Source organism: Rhinoderma darwinii, chromosome 5, assembly GCF_050947455.1.
Source record: "Rhinoderma darwinii isolate aRhiDar2 chromosome 5, aRhiDar2.hap1, whole genome shotgun sequence".
Lineage (NCBI taxonomy): Eukaryota > Metazoa > Chordata > Amphibia > Anura > Rhinodermatidae > Rhinoderma > Rhinoderma darwinii.
In genome coordinates, this window is record NC_134691.1 from 228,702,941 (window position 1) to 228,718,998 (window position 16,058).

The 16,058-nt window shown below is 53.6% G+C and overlaps 1 non-coding gene and 1 pseudogene across 1 annotated transcript; both read right to left on the reverse strand.

Moving 5' to 3' along the window:
- Positions 1-1,324: 1,324 nt before the first annotated feature.
- LOC142654703 (U2 spliceosomal RNA) lies at positions 1,325-1,394 on the reverse strand (annotated as a pseudogene).
- Positions 1,395-3,142: 1,748 nt separating this feature from the next.
- Positions 3,143-3,331, reverse strand: LOC142653865 (U2 spliceosomal RNA). Its single transcript, XR_012848719.1, has one exon. It is a non-coding gene; the product is annotated as a U2 spliceosomal RNA (small nuclear RNA).
- Positions 3,332-16,058: the final 12,727 nt, after the last annotated feature.

Consider the following 16,058-nt stretch of genomic DNA (forward strand, 5'->3'; position numbering starts at 1 on the left):
AGGAGGAGATGTCCTGGCCTGGGCCGGCTCACCTGGTCCATCAGCCTTCTCCTTCTGGGTGGCAGGGTTGCTGGTTGAGGCCATGGCTTCTTCCAGCTGTTCCTGTCGCTTGGGGAGGATCTTCGATAGCTCTTTCCCGAAGGGGGCGGAGCTATGCAAATCTTCTCCTTGCTGGCCGAGGTTCTTCCACGAAATTTCTTCCGCAGCGGTTCCTCGTCGAGCTTCTTCTTCTGCGGCCGAGCTTCTTCGAAGATCCCCTTCAGCAGCGGCTCTTCTCCAAAGTTCTCCTTCTTCTTCCCGGCAGCGATCTCCCGGAGCTTCTTCCTCGATGGCGGCTTCTCCCTTCTGGATCGTCGTCTTCGCTGGTTCTTCTCCGCAGTTCGTCGCCGGCTTCGTCTGGAACGCTCTTGGATCGCTAAGCTAGTGTTTATAGCCCCCAGTGGTTCTCCGAGCTATCTATCCTTACAAGGACTGATAAGAACAGATTTTTTTTTTTTTTTTTTTTTTTTTTTTTTTTTTTTTTTTTCTTGCCCGAGCCGTGCTTTCTATCACCCAAGTGCATAAAAAGTGCAGAGGTGCCACACAAAAAGTGCACAAGGATGCGGTCTATCGCAGCCCTTCTCTTAAAAGAGAGAGGCCCCGCATAACCATTCCCTGACCCTCCAAACCATAGGCCTAGAGGATCAAGGATCGATGGTCCCCCCTCGCCGAAGCTTAGGGAGACCCAAACACACTCCTAGGCTTCTACCTGGGCTGCCACCCCAGTGTCCACCTAGGAGCCTGCATCCTAGTTGCACCTCCCCTCCGAAGAAGGGAGGCCGGGTTGCAGGGGAAAAAGGAACCAGAAGGCCACACATTTTCCCCCTAGACCTCAGGAGGGTCCCAAAAGGGCACCGCATCCCAAAATCCTTGTGACAAACGTGACAAACACACAGTGAAAAACAAAATTAAATAAGTGGATGTGCGCTGTGATACAGCCTGGACATCCGCCAGGTATATAAAAATTCCTCATCTCCCAGCCAGAAGGCCGGGAGAATAAAGGTGTGTGCTTAAAAGTGTGAAAGAAGAGTGCGTGCAAGTGTGCCTTCACTCAGTGGGATCCCACCCCCAGTGAGTTAGGGCACCCCAGGGTCACCAGCCCTGGGGCACATAGCAACTCGGGCTTTCAAACTACCCGACCTCCTGACCTCGATCCGGCGGTCGCCTGGTCACCTACAAATGGTACCTTTAAACCAAATGCGTACACCAGAGCGATGACCGTTGTGGTTCCCTGCCCTCACCTCGGCGTTCTGTCATCCCCCTACGATGGCCCACGTACCACCGGCAGGGATGATTACTAACCTCAGCTTGAGCAGGTACTACACTTGATCTTAGCCAAAAGGCCGAGAAGCGATAACCCGAATGGGCCGGCCGTTGACCGAGCCTGTCCCATACTGCTGTTCACCCCTTGCAGCGATTGATTCAGCCTACTCCTAGGCAATTCCATGGGGCCCTGCAGGCTCACACACATTTACAGCTACTAAGCGGGAGGGAGGTGAATAAAGGCCGGAGAGGAAGCCAGACAGGATTTGCTTCTTTTGCTTGCACCACAATGCAGTGCTGAAAGAGGAGGAATCTACATAAAAACGCCTTCCTGGCAACGCCCAAATGCCCTGCTGCCATGCAGATAAACACTGGCAGCGGCAGCAAGTGCATGCCCACAGCCACCCCTTGTTCCTTCACACCTTGTATCAGCTTTAATCCAGTCCAGTCCGGTGCTGCCTGCTGAGCAGCACTGACCAACACTGCCTGGGCCCAGGCTTTTATCTATCTCTGAGGCAGGCCCCATTATGATGTCAGAAAGCTGGCTCTGGAATCCTGAGGGCTCCACTATGACACGTGCAAAGTTCCGTCTGAACTTTATATAAGACGGTGCGGCTCAGTCAGTCACTCAGTGTTGCCTGAGAGGGCAACACTGCAACAGCCGGCCGCCAGGCTGTCTTTTTTTTGCACAGCTAGTTGCCTCCAGGAGGCCACAAGAGGGAGACAAGGGACTGCAAAATGGAAAATAGGCATCCACCAACTTTACAGACAACTTGTTCTCCTTGCTCCTACAACCTCCATCCTTGCACAGTTTGTTATTTTATTCTTCTAGGTAACATAGTAACAAATCCAAATTGCTGCTCTCTTTGTAGGCAAGCAAGGGTTTGTTGCAACTGCAATTCTTACTTCTTCTTGGAAATGTTGGGACGGCAGTACATTCCATCACATCCATCTAGTGTACACAGGTAGGTCCATTGTGGCGGGTAGGCGGCTGGCTGCTTTAATGGCTGTTTGCTGTTCCCCTACTCCACTCCACTCCACTAGTTGACTGTGTTGCTGCATCAATCAGTGGCTGGCTCAGGTGCAGCTCTTTAACTTACCTAGGAGGGAGGGCGGAGAGAAGACAAGGAAGGTGAATGAGCTGTTCCAATGTGAAATGCCGGAAACACAGAAACACAGAAGACACACACACACACACACACACACACACACACACACACACACACACACACACACACACACACACACACACACACACACACACACACACACACACACACACACACACACACACACACACACACACACACACACACACACACACACACACACACACACACACACACACACACACACACACACACACACACACACACACACACACACACACACACACACACACACACACACACACACACACACACACACACACACACACACACACACACACACACACACACACACACACACACACACACACACACACACACACACACACACACACACACACACACACACACACACACACACACACACACACACACACACACACACACACACACACACACACACACACACACACACACACACACACACACACACACACACACACACACACACACACACACACACACACACACACACACACACACCAAGAGGTGGCAATGTATTAATTAATTGCATTTAATAAATGAGCTCATTATCACACATGACTGTACAAATGCATTGTCCAACAGGTGTTGAAATAATGGGATTAAAAGGGGAGATCCCATCAGAAAGACAAAAACAATAGCAAACACAAATAGCACTTTTGGAATCTGATTTTAGTCAACACATAAGGGAAGGGTGCACCGGTCCTGGAAATACTGCAATACCAGGTCAATGCGTGGAGTGGACAGAGCAAGCTCTATTTCCATCTCCCTGTTCTAAAAATCCATTTAATATATGGTCCCCAGATAGGGGACGTATCAGATATTAAACTGATAAGAACAGATTTTTTTGATTGAAAATTGCTTTATTGACAATCAATCGTCATCATACAAACATTACTGCGACGCAGCGCAAGCCATGAAGCAGCAAATAATAAATAATAACAGTCGTCAAACATAACATGACAGTATAATACACAGTACAGGCTAGCCTATGCTATACATTACACCACATGCTACACTAACATTCTTGCATTCACTAAAGCCAAACAACAAAGCATTACAGACAAGTGATGGGATAGGGGAGTGGGTAGGAGGGGATAGGGAAGGGGGAAATCACAGGCCCGAAGCTTTATTGAAAGACAACACACAAGAAGGGAGAGTGGGGGGAAGGGGAGTATCAGTCCTCTTCCTCATCGACGTCCGGGCTGTCCCAGGTGGAATAGTCTCTGAGCAGGCTGTGGATCAGCCTGCGGCAGTCCTGGACGGACACACTCTCTCTCCGCAAAATCAGACGGTTCCTGGCAAACCATATAGCGTCCTTAAAGCAGTTCATAAGGCGCCAGGCTTCCTGGATTGCTCCATCCGTGGTATTCCCAGGAAATAGTCCATAAAGTACCGAGCGGTACGACAGTCTGTTCCTGGGTACTGAGTCCTTGAGTTCATGTTCCAAGGCTTTCAACAGACCCTGTGCAAAGGGGCACTGCCAGAAAATGTGCAAAGATGTTTCCTCCGTGAAGGGGCACCTGGGGCAGTACCGGGTCTTGCACAGGTTGCGGGCATGCATGAATGACCTAAGAGGCAGTCCTCCCTGGATGGCCATCCATGAAATGTCCTTGTGCCCATTGGTCAACCTGCCAGATGACACGTTAGTCCAAACAGTCTCCAACGTGTCGGCATGAAGCCCTGGAACAAACTCCAGTGAGTCCTTTGCTCTGATGTGCTTGTGGATCGTCTTAGGTTTCCACAAGTCGGGCTTAAGACCCTCCAGTTGATGCTCCCTCACAAACCGGACAACATCTCCGTAGAACCAGGGAGCGTGCCAGTTGTAAGGGAAGGAGCTGTCCCACTTGTCCCAGCCAAAACCTCGCCAGAGGGGAAGGAGGAAGTAGCGGGACATGGCCTTGCCCGCAGAGCCGTTTGCTGTCCTCAGAGTCCTACGAACACAGTCACATGCAAAAGCGATCCGCAGCAGAGTGGGAATGTCGGGTATACCCTTCCCACCTTTGCGGGGCTCCTTGTACATAACAGTCCGCTTTACTCTGTCCATTTTCGAGCCCCAGATGAAGCGAAACACAGTCCTGGTAATGGCCCTCGAGACCGTTGCAAGAGGGGGCCATGCCTGTGCAGTGTATTGTAGCACAGGCAAGACTTCGTTACGCAGGACCATTGCTTTGCCCTCAATAGTGAGTTGTCTGAGGCTCCACAGTCCGATCCTTTGGTTGACTTTGGCCAAGCGTTCTTCCCACGACTTTAGGGCTGCACCTTCCTTACCGAACCAGACTCCCAGAATTTTGATGAAGTCCGGTTTGATAGTAAACGGGAAGGAGGCAGGAGAAGGCAGGTACCACTTTCCGAAGAGCATGGCTTCCGACTTCCCGCAGTTGACTTTTGCCCCTGAAGCGCGTCCGAACTCCTCGCAGGTCTGGACGAGTGCAGTCACCGAACTCTGGTCAGCGCAGAAGACGGTCACGTCGTCCATGTACAGCGAGCATTTGACCTCGAAGTGTCCTGGACCTGGTGCGGTGATCCCTCTGATCTCTCCATTCTGCCGGATAGCCTCTGCGAAGAGCTCTATAACACAAACAAAAAGGAGAGGTGAAAGAGGACAGCCTTGTCTAACCCCCGACGATACAGGAAAGGGGTCAGTCTTCCAGCCGTTCACCAGCACCGAGCTGTAAATGTCGCAATACATCAGGTTAACATACAAACAGAACAACCTGCCCAGCCGCAGCCTACGCAGAGCCTTACCCATGAATTCGTGAGAGACCCGGTCAAAAGCCTTCTCCTGATCCAGACTGACCAGGGCCGCGTGTGTACGGCGGCTTTGCATGTAATGCACCGTGTCCCTCACCAGGGCAAGACTGTCGGCCACCCTACGGCCAGGAATGCCGCAGGTTTGGTCCGATCCGATGATCTGTCCGATGACAACCTTCAGTCTGTTGGCCAATACTTTGGCGAGGATCTTGTAGTCCACGTTCAGGAGGGAGATGGGACGCCAGTTTTTCAGGTCACATCTCTCTCCCTTCCGCTTATACAAGATCGTGATCATGCCTTCTCTCAAGGACGGTGGCATTCTACCCTCCACCACCATCTCCTCATAGAGCTCCAGCAGGTCCGGACAGATCAAGTCCCCCAGCGCTACATAGAGCTCTGCTGGGAGACCATCACTGCCCGGGGTCCTGCCGGGTCTGAAGGATTTAGCGGCAGAGAGCAGTTCCTCCACCGTCAGGGGTACATCCATAGCCTCCGTACCTGCAGGATCAAGATGATTAGTGATACCTGACAGGAATTTATCGGCGGCTTCGGGGTCAGTGGTTTTCCGGGAGTAGAGGCTTTGGTAGTAGTCTGTGACGACTCCCATCACCTCCTTCTTCCCAGAATGCATGTTTCCGGTCTCATCTCGAAGTTCCCTCAGGGGCGTGTGGCCGGCATGGAGTTTCCTGAAAAAGAACGAGTTACATTTCTCACCCTTCTCCAGGTTCTCCACCTTGGAACGAAAGACAATTCGCTTGGATTCCTCCTCAAAGTGCCCTTTCAGGCCCTTTTTGGCTTCCTCCAGCTCCTTCCTGACGTCCCAGCCGCATTGAAGGAGGTCTTGCAGGGATCGCAGCTGACGCTGCATCTCTCTGAAGTCTCTCTTCCTCTCACACGCCTGTTGGCGACTTTTTGCCTGAAAGAAACAACGAAATTCAACTTTAACATATTCCCACCAGTCACAGGTTTTGTCAAAGAAAACTTTATCATTCCTCCAAACAATATAGGCGTCTCTAAGTTCCGCCAGTACCTCCTCTCTTTCCAGCAGGGCACAATTCAGCTTCCAGGAGCCAGGGCCGGGAGGAAAACCGTGGCCGATGGCACCCTGGAAGAGAATGGCCCTGTGGTCAGAGAAGAAGCAGGGGACCATGGAGTGCCCATGCTGCTTGACTGCCCGGGAGGTGAACACAAAGTCAATCCGAGAACGAAGTGAGCCATCGGGTCGGCTCCATGAATAGTTCACAGAGCCGATCCCCATGGAGCCCACAACGTCCTGCAAGGATGCTTCGGTTACCATCTCGATAAGCAGTTTGGAACTGACATCCAGCTTGATTGAAGTGCCGGAACTTCGTCCATCCTCTTCGATGGGGCAGTTGAAGTCCCCGGCCATCACCACTGCCCTAGTAGTGGCGAGCCGGGTCCGCAGGGTCTGGAATAGTTCCAGGCGCTCAGCCTTCATAGGGGGGGCGTACACGTTGATGAGCCTAATCGGCTCTCCTGCCCAGGAACCGTCTACGACCAACAAGCGGCCGCAGGCGAGCTCCTGGACAGAGTCAACAGTAAATACGCCTCCCCTAATCAGGATGGCAACCCCTGCAGACTTACAGTCGCCCCCACCAGACCAGTAGGACGGGCCATGGGTCCACTGCCTGGCCAGATGATGGTATGACCTGGAAGAGGGGAGAGTACATTCCTGCAGCATAAATACATCACTCAACTGCTTGGAAAGAAAAGTTAGCACCATCTGACATCTAGTCCTATCTCTAACACTCCTCACATTGAGGCTAAAGATGTTAAGTTTAGCAGCCATGGGGGAGAATAAAGAAGGTTAGTGCAAACGATACACCTTAGTTACCAGTCCGGTCGGGCGGATCCTCCTCGCCTGGCGGGTCCGAAAGATCCAGCAGGCCCTCTGACAAAAATTGTTCCAGGATTGTAGCCACCTGGATGTCTGTTGTGAAGTCGATGACCTCAGGTTCAGACACGAGTTCCTCCACCATCTGCTCCATTTCCTCCTGCTGCGCAAGGGAATCTTCGCAGATTTCCACGACTTGTCGCTTTGAGGACTCAGCCGCTGGGCTGTCCCTCACCTTTCTCTTCCTCTGGATGGCACCTGAGGAGACAAGAGGGGGAAAATCCTCCAGGGAGAGGACTCCAGCAGCTGGAGAGGAAGATGTTAGTGCTGCTGGAGCTGGGGAGAAGGGAGGCTGGGTTGGGAGAGGTGCAGGTGACAGGACCACTGAGATGGGTGGGTAGGAGAAGGTGAGAGCCTCAGTGGGGGTGACAGGGGTTGGGGACGGGGGGGTGGGGAGGGCCGGGCGAGGGAGGGTGGGAAGGGTAGGGCGAGGGAGGGCCGGGAGAGGGGGGGGAGGGACTGTCGTCTTCTTACCATCCTTCTTTTTCCCGGTCTTCTGTGCCGCTGGAGCTCTGGCTGGGGCGGGGTTCCCTCTGGCTGGAGCTTTCGCTGCTACAGTTGCCCAGGATCGATCCCTCTTCGGGCAGTCCTTGTAAGAGTGGGCTGCTTGTCCGCAGAGGTTGCACATTGTCCGTTTCGGGCAGTCTTTGGTCTCGTGTCCTGTTACCCGGCAGTTCTTGCAGGCGTCCTCCTTGCAGTCCTTCACCGAATGACCCTTCTTGCTGCATCTCCTGCAGATCTGCGGCATGTCCGGGTAATAGATGAGGCCGTAGGAGTTGCCCAGCGAGAATGACTGGGGCAGGTGCTGGAGGCCGTCTTCCGCGCTCGAATCCTTGTTCAGTCGGACGATTACCGACCACTTGCCAGTCCAGAAGCCGAGTCCGTTCAGGATGTGGGTGGGTTCCCTCACCACTGTGCAGAACCGCTTCAGGAGCGTGGTGATGTCTTTGCCGGGGGTGTGTGGGTTCCGCATTGAGACCGTCACCCGCCTTTCCTCTCTTTGGACAGGGCAGTTGCCCACAAAGCGAGAGAAAGGGGATTCAGGCCTCGCCGCTTTCACCATCTCCCAGTACCTTCTGCAGATGTTGATCGAAGCAAAGGTCACGAAGAACATCCCGGTCATGAAGGCCTGGATACTGATGGTCTCCGGCTTAGCGAAGCCCTGATCCAGGAGCATCTTCTGGCAGAACACTTCTTCCGTCATGTCCGGCACTCTCCCGTCCACCTCCTTGAGCTTCAGGGCCACCGTCTGCTTCATCCAGGGCTCCAGGGTTGGAGCAGCCTGGTTCGGCTTCCTGGTGGCCTGTTGGCTTGAGGAGGCTTCAGGAGGAGATGTCCTGGCCTGGGCCGGCTCACCTGGTCCATCAGCCTTCTCCTTCTGGGTGGCAGGGTTGCTGGTTGAGGCCATGGCTTCTTCCAGCTGTTCCTGTCGCTTGGGGAGGATCTTCGATAGCTCTTTCCCGAAGGGGGCGGAGCTATGCAAATCTTCTCCTTGCTGGCCGAGGTTCTTCCACGAAATTTCTTCCGCAGCGGTTCCTCGTCGAGCTTCTTCTGCGGCCGAGCTTCTTCAAAGATCCCCTTCAGCAGCGGCTCTTCTCCGAAGGTCTCTGTCGCAGTTCTCCTTCTTCCCGGCAGCGATCTCCCGGAGCTTCTTCCCCGATGGCGGCTTCTCCCTTCTGGATCTTCGTCTTCGGTGGTTCTTCTCCGCAGTTCGTCGCCGGCTTCGTCTGGAACGCTCTTGGATCGCTAAGCTAGTGTTTATAGCCCCCAGTGGTTCTCCGAGCTATCTATCCTTACAAGGACTGATAAGAACAGATTTTTTGATTGAAAAATGCTTTATTGACAATCAATCGTCATCATACAAACATTACTGCGACGCAGCGCAAGCCATGAAGCAGCAAATAATAAATAATAACAGTCGTCAAACATAACATGACAGTATAATACACAGTACAGGCTAGCCTATGCTATACACCACACCACATGCTACACTAACATTCTTGCATTCACTAAAGCCAAACAACAAAGCATTACAGACAAGTGATGGGATAGGGGAGTGGGTAGGAGGGGATAGGGAAGGGGGAAATCACAGGCCCGAAGCTTTATTGAAAGACAACACACAAGAAGGGAGAGTGGGGGGAAGGGGAGTATCAGTCCTCTTCCTCATCGACGTCCGGGCTGTCCCAGGTGGAATAGTCTCTGAGCAGGCTGTGGATCAGCCTGCGGCAGTCCTGGACGGACACACTCTCTCTCCGCAAAATCAGACGGTTCCTGGCGAACCATATAGCGTCCTTAAAGCAGTTCATAAGGCGCCAGGCTTCCTGGATTGCTCCATCCGTGGTATTCCCAGGAAATAGTCCATAAAGTACCGAGCGGTACGACAGTCTGTTCCTGGGTACTGAGTCCTTGAGTTCATGTTCCAAGGCTTTCAACAGACCCTGTGCAAAGGGGCACTGCCAGAAAATGTGCAAAGATGTTTCCTCCGTGAAGGGGCACCTGGGGCAGTACCGGGTCTTGCACAGGTTGCGGGCATGCATGAATGACCTAAGAGGCAGTCCTCCCTGGATGGCCATCCATGAAATGTCCTTGTGCCCGTTGGTCAACCTGCCAGATGACACGTTAGTCCAAACAGTCTCCAACGTGTCGGCATGAAGCCCTGGAACAGACTCCAGTGAGTCCTTTGCTCTGATGTGCTTGTGGATCGTCTTAGGTTTCCACAAGTCGGGCTTAAGACCCTCCAGTTGATGCTCCCTCACGAACCGGACGACATCTCCGTAGAACCAGGGAGCGTGCCAGTTGTAAGGGAAGGAGCTGTCCCACTTGTCCCAGCCAAAACCTCGCCAGAGGGGAAGGAGGAAGTAGCGGGACATGGCCTTGCCCGCAGAGCCGTTTGCTGTCCTCAGAGTCCTACGAACACAGTCACATACAAAAGCGATCCGCAGCAGAGTGGGAATGTCGGGTATACCCTTCCCACCTTTGCGGGGCTCCTTGTACATAACAGTCCGCTTTACTCTGTCCATTTTCGAGCCCCAGATGAAGCGAAACACAGTCCTGGTAATGGCCCTCGAGACGGTGGCAAGAGGGGGCCATGCCTGTGCAGTGTATTGTAGCACAGGCAAGACTTCGTTACGCAGGACCATTGCTTTGCCCTCAATAGTGAGTTGTCTGAGGCTCCACAGTCCGATCCTTTGGTTGACTTTGGCCAAGCGTTCTTCCCACGACTTTAGGGCTGCACCTTCCTTACCGAACCAGACTCCCAGAATTTTGATGAAGTCCGGCTTGATAGTAAACGGGAAGGAGGCAGGAGAAGGCAGGTACCACTTTCCGAAGAGCATGGCTTCCGACTTCCCGCAGTTGACTTTTGCCCCTGAAGCGCGTCCGAACTCCTCGCAGGTCTGGACGAGTGCAGTCACCGAACTCTGGTCAGCGCAGAAGACGGTCACGTCGTCCATGTACAGCGAGCATTTGACCTCGAAGTGTCCTGGACCTGGTGCGGTGATCCCTCTGATCTCTCCATTCTGCCGGATAGCCTCTGCGAAGAGCTCTATAACACAAACAAAAAGGAGAGGTGAAAGAGGACAGCCTTGTCTAACCCCCGACGATACAGGAAAGGGGTCAGTCTTCCAGCCGTTCACCAGCACCGAGCTGTAAATGTCGCAATACATCAGGTTAACATACAAACAGAACAACCTGCCAAGCCGCAGCCTACGCAGAGCCTTACCCATGAATTCGTGAGAGACCCGGTCAAAAGCCTTCTCCTGATCCAGACTGACCAGGGCCGCGTGTGTACGGCGGCTTTGCATGTAATGCACCGTGTCCCTCACCAGGGCAAGACTGTCGGCCACCCTACGGCCAGGAATGCCGCAGGTTTGGTCCGATCCGATGATCTGTCCGATGACAACCTTCAGTCTGTTGGTCAATACTTTGGCGAGGATCTTGTAGTCCACGTTCAGGAGAGAGATGGGACGCCAGTTTTTCAGGTCACATCTCTCCCCCTTCCGCTTATACAAGATCGTGATCATGCCTTCTCTCAAGGACGGTGGCATTCTACCCTCCACCACCATCTCCTCATAGAGCTCCAGCAGGTCCGGACAGATCAAGTCCCCCAGCGCTACATAGAGCTCTGCTGGGAGACCATCACTGCCCGGGGTCCTGCCGGGTCTGAAGGATTTAGCGGCAGAGAGCAGTTCCTCCACCGTCAGGGGTACGTCCATAGCCTCCGTACCTGCAGGATCAAGATGATTAGTGATACCTGACAGGAATTTATCGGCGGCTTCGGGGTCAGTGGTTTTCCGGGAGTAGAGGCTTCGGTAGTAGTCTGTGACGACTCCCATCACCTCCTTCTTCCCAGAATGCATGTTTCCGGTCTCATCTCGGAGTTCCTTCAGGGGCGTGTGGCCGGCATGGAGTTTCCTGAAAAAGAACGAGTTACATTTCTCACCCTTCTCCAGGTTCTCCACCTTGGAACGAAAGACAATTCGCTTGGATTCCTCCTCAAAGTGCCTTTTCAGGCCCTTTTTGGCTTCCTCCAGCTCCTTCCTGACGTCCCAGCCGCATTGAAGGAGGTCTTGCAGGGATCGCAGCTGACGCTGCATCTCTCTGAAGTCTCTCTTCCTCTCACACGCCTGTTGACGACTTTTTGCCTGAAAGAAACAACGAAATTCAACTTTAACATATTCCCACCAGTCACAGGTTTTGTCAAAGAAAACTTTATCATTCCTCCAAACAATATAGGCGTCTCTAAGTTCCGCCAGTACCTCTTCTCTTTCCAGCAGGGCACAATTCAGCTTCCAGGAGCCAGGGCCGGGAGGAAAACCGTGGCCGATGGCACCCTGGAAGAGAATGGCCCTGTGGTCAGAGAAGAAGCAGGGGACCATGGAGTGCCCATGCTGCTTGACTGCCCGGGAGGTGAACACAAAGTCAATCCGAGAACGAAGTGAGCCATCGGGTCGGCTCCATGAATAGTTCACAGAGCCGATCCCCATGGAGCCCACAACGTCCTGCAAGGATGCTTCGGTTACCATCTCGATAAGCAGTTTGGAACTGACATCCAGCTTGATTGAAGTGCCGGAACTTCGTCCATCCTCTTCGATGGGGCAGTTGAAGTCCCCGGCCATCACCACTGCCCTAGTGGTGGCGAGCTGGGTCCGCAGGGTCTGGAATAGTTCCAGGCGCTCAGCCTTCATAGGGGGAGCGTACACGTTGATGAGCCTAATCGGCTCTCCCGCCCAGGAACCGTCTACGACCAACAAGCGGCCGCAGACGAGCTCCTGGACAGAGTCAACAGTAAATACGCTTCCCCTAATCAGGATGGCAACCCCTGCAGACTTACAGTCGCCCCCACCAGACCAGTAGGACGGGCCATGGGTCCACTGCCTGGCCAGATGATGGTATGACCTGGAAGAGGGGAGAGTACATTCCTGGAGCATAAATACATCACTCGACTGCTTGGAAAGAAAAGTTAGCACCATCTGACATCTAGTCCTATCTCTAACACTCCTCACATTGAGGCTAAAGATGTTAAGTTTAGCAGCCATGGGGGAGAATAAAGAAGGTTAGTGCAAACGATACACCTTAGTTACCAGTCCGGTCGGGCGGATCCTCCTCTCTGGAGCCTGGCGGGTCCGGAAGATCCAGCAGGCCCTCTGACAAAAATTGTTCCAGGATTGTAGCCACCTGGATGTCTGTTGTGAAGTCGATGACCTCAGGTTCAGACACGAGTTCCTCCACCATCTGCTCCATTTCCTCCTGCTGCGCAAGGGAATCTTCGCAGATTTCCACGACTTGTCTCTTTGAGGACTCAGCAGCTGGGCTGTCCCTCACCTTTCTCTTCCTCTGGATGGCACCTGAGGAGACAAGAGGGGGAAAATCCTCCAGGGAGAGGACTCCAGCAGCTGGAGGGGAAGATGTTAGTGCTGCTGGAGCTGGGGAGAAGGGAGGCTGGGTTGGGAGAGGTGCAGGTGACAGGACCACTGAGATGGGTGGGTAGGAGAAGGTGAGAGCCTCAGTGGGGGTGACAGGGGTTGGGGACGGGGGGGTGGGGAGGGCCGGGCGAGGGAGGGTGGGAAGGGTAGGGCGAGGGAGGGCCGGGAGAGGGGGGGGAGGGACTGTCGTCTTCTTACCATCCTTCTTTTTCCCGGTCTTCTGTGCCGCTGGAGCTCTGGCTAGGGCGGGGTTCCCTCTGGCTGGAGCTTTCGCTGCTACAGTTGCCCAGGATCGATCCCTCTTCGGGCAGTCCTTGTAAGAGTGGGCTGCTTGTCCGCAGAGGTTGCACATTGTCCGTTTCGGGCAGTCTTTGGTCTCGTGTCCTGTTACCCGGCAGTTCTTGCAGGCGTCCTCCTTGCAGTCCTTCACCGAATGACCCTTCTTGCTGCATCTCCTGCAGATCTGCGGCATGTCCGGGTAGTAGATGAGGCCGTAGGAGTTGCCCAGCGAGAATGACTGGGGCAGGTGCTGGAGGCCGTCTTCCGCGCTCGAATCCTTGTTCAGTCGGACGATTACCGACCACTTGCCAGTCCAGAAGCCGAGTCCGTTCAGGATGTGGGTGGGTTCCCTCACCACTGTGCAGAACCGCTTCAGGAGCGTGGTGATGTCTTTGCCGGGGGTGTGTGGGTTCCGCATTGAGACCGTCACCCGCCTTTCCTCTCTTTGGACAGGGCAGTTGCCCACAAAGCGAGAGAAAGGGGATTCAGGCCTCGCCGCTTTCACCATCTCCCAGTACCTTCTGCAGATGTTGATCGAAGCGAAGGTCACGAAGAACATCCCGGTCATGAAGGCCTGGATACTGATGGTCTCCGGCTTAGCGAAGCCCTGATCCAGGAGCATCTTCTGGCAGAACACTTCTTCCGTCATGTCCGGCACTCTCCCGTCCACCTCCTTGAGCTTCAGGGCCACCGTCTGCTTCATCCAGGGCTCCAGGGTTGGAGCAGCCTGGTTCGGCTTCCTGGTGGCCTGTTGGCTTGAGGAGGCTTCAGGAGGAGATGTCCTGGCCTGGGCCTGCTCACCTGGTCCATCTGCCTTCTCCTTCTGGGTGGCAGGGTTGCTGGTTGAGGCCATGGCTTCTTCCAGCTGTTCCTGTCGCTTGGGGAGGATCTTCGATAGCTCTTTCCCGAAGGGGGCGGAGCTATGCAAATCTTCTCCTTGCTGGCCGAGGTTCTTCCACGAAATTTCTTCCGCAGCGGTTCCTCGTCGAGCTTCTTCTTCTGCGGCCGAGCTTCTTCGAAGATCCCCTTCAGCAGCGGCTCTTCTCCGAAGTTCTCCTTCTTCTTCCCGGCAGCGATCTCCCGGAGCTTCTTCCTCGATGGCGGCTTCTCCCTTCTGGATCGTCGTCTTCGCTGGTTCTTCTCCGCAGTTCGTCGCCGGCTTCGTCTGGAACGCTCTTGGATCGCTAAGCTAGTGTTTATAGCCCCCAGTGGTTCTCCGAGCTATCTATCCTTACAAGGACTGATAAGAACAGATTTTTTGATTGAAAAATGCTTTATTGACAATCAATCGTCATCATACAAACATTACTGCGACGCAGCGCGAGCCATGAAGCAGCAAATAATAAATAATAACAGTCGTCAAACATAACATGACAGTATAATACACAGTACAGGCTAGCCTATGCTATACATTACACCACATGCTACACTAACATTCTTGCATTCACTAAAGCCAAACAACAAAGCATTACAGACAAGTGATGGGATAGGGGAGTGGGTAGGAGGGGATAGGGAAGCGGGAAATCACAGGCCCGAAGCTTTATTGAAAGACAACACACAAGAAGGGAGAGTGGGGGGAAGGGGAGTATCAGTCCTCTTCCTCATCGACGTCCGGGCTGTCCCAGGTGGAATAGTCTCTGAGCAGGCTGTGGATCAGCCTGCGGCAGTCCTGGACGGACACACTCTCTCTCCGCAAAATCAGACGATTCCTGGCGAACCATATAGCGTCCTTAAAACAGTTCATAAGGCGCCAGGCTTCCTGGATTGCTCCATCCGTGGTATTCCCAGGAAATAGTCCATAAAGTACCGAGCGGTACGACAGTCTGTTCCTGGGAACTGAGTCCTTGAGTTCGTGTTCCAAGGCTTTCAACAGACCCTGTGCAAAGGGGCACTGCCAGAAAATGTGCAAAGATGTTTCCTCCGTGAAGGGGCACCTGGGGCAGTACCGGGTCTTGCACAGGTTGCGGGCATGCATGAATGACCTAAGAGGCAGTCCTCCCTGGATGGCCATCCATGAAATGTCCTTGTGCCCGTTGGTCAACCTGCCAGATGACACGTTAGTCCAAACAGTCTCCAACGTGTCGGCATGAAGCCCTGGAACAAACTCCAGTGAGTCCTTTGCTCTGATGTGCTTGTGGATCGTCTTAGGTTTCCACAAGTCGGGCTTAAGACCCTCCAGTTGATGCTCCCTCACAAACCGGACGACATCTCCGTAGAACCAGGGAGCGTGCCAGTTGTAAGGGAAGGAGCTGTCCCACTTATCCCAGCCAAAACCTCGCCAGAGGGGAAGGAGGAAGTAGCGGGACATGGCCTTGCCCGCAGAGCCGTTTGCTGTCCTCAGAGTCCTACGAACACAGTCACATACAAAAGCGATCCGCAGCAGAGTGGGAATGTCGGGTATACCCTTCCCACCTTTGCGGGGCTCCTTGTACATAACAGTCCGCTTTACTCTGTCCATTTTCGAGCCCCAGATGAAGCGAAACACAGTCCTGGTAATGGCCCTCGAGACCGTTGCAAGAGGGGGCCATGCCTGTGCAGTGTATTGTAGCACAGGCAAGACTTCGTTACGCAGGACCATTGCTTTGCCCTCAATAGTGAGTTGTCTGAGGCTCCACAGTCCGATCCTTTGGTTGACTTTGGCCAAGCGTTCTTCCCACGACTTTAGGGCTGCACCTTCCTTACCGAACCAGACTCCCAGAATTTTGATGAAGTCCGGCTTGATAGTAAACGGGA